This window comes from Fukomys damarensis, unplaced genomic scaffold, assembly GCF_012274545.1.
Source record: "Fukomys damarensis isolate Sample0158 unplaced genomic scaffold, DMR_v1.0_HiC HiC_scaffold_33, whole genome shotgun sequence".
Taxonomy (NCBI): domain Eukaryota; kingdom Metazoa; phylum Chordata; class Mammalia; order Rodentia; family Bathyergidae; genus Fukomys; species Fukomys damarensis.
Genome location: NW_022900945.1, coordinates 7,000,378 through 7,001,316, shown reverse-complemented (window position 1 = coordinate 7,001,316; position 939 = coordinate 7,000,378).

Genomic DNA, 939 nt, shown 5'->3' with positions numbered 1-939 from the left:
GCTGACTGACCTCGGGCTGCAAGGCCCAGATTGAGTTCCCCATCCTTCTGAATGGTTGAACTCAGCAACGCTATATTACAGGTTTCCCCCGCCCTTTCTTTAAAGATGTTCAAAGTTGGGAACTCACAAAAATATCCTTGATGACCACCTCTGTCTTTGCAGAGTGGGTCCAAAGACTTGCACAGTCAGGAGGTTTGAGAGTGCGGGTGGGGGGGCTTAGCTTATGGGGGTTCAGGGGCACCCACGCGGCTACCTTCCTGGAGCTTGAGCGATGGCTGCTGGGTCGGGAGCAGGCGTGGTTCTCCTTCACTATTACATAATTTAAATTGTGCCTAATGACAGTATACAAGAGAATGTCTCTTGTGGGACAGCTCAGTCTCATAGCCAGCCTGATCCTTCCACACCCATCATGTACCCACTGTTCCATTAAAAAAAAAAGAAATCAGTCCTCATATCCCCAGCACTGTCAAAGGAGAAAACTTGTCAAGTTACCAGGTGTTCACTGACAAATGCCATTTGCCCTTTCATATCTTCTTTGGGGGGGTGCTAATTTTTTCCTTGCCTAACTTTGAGATCTGCAAATCTGTCTTTCCTCTAACAGATCACAAGTTGATACTTGTCAATGCTTTGGCTTCCAACATCTCCACAGAGTAGGGTTAGAACTGCTTTCTCTTCATCGTCCCAGACCTAATTAATAATCTCCTTTCTCCAACTTGGTTCATGTTGGCTGGATCATTCTACAACCACCATTGAAGCAGGGAAGTTAATTATGTTCATAAATCTGTGTTATGATTGAATGTGGAGATACTCATTATTTAGCCAGGAAGTAAACATTAACAAAACATCTAAATATTTAAATAATTGCATACTCATGCCATTTTTCAGAAAGCTAAAAGTATATATATTCAGCTGCTTTTTTTTTTTTTTTTTTCACGAGAT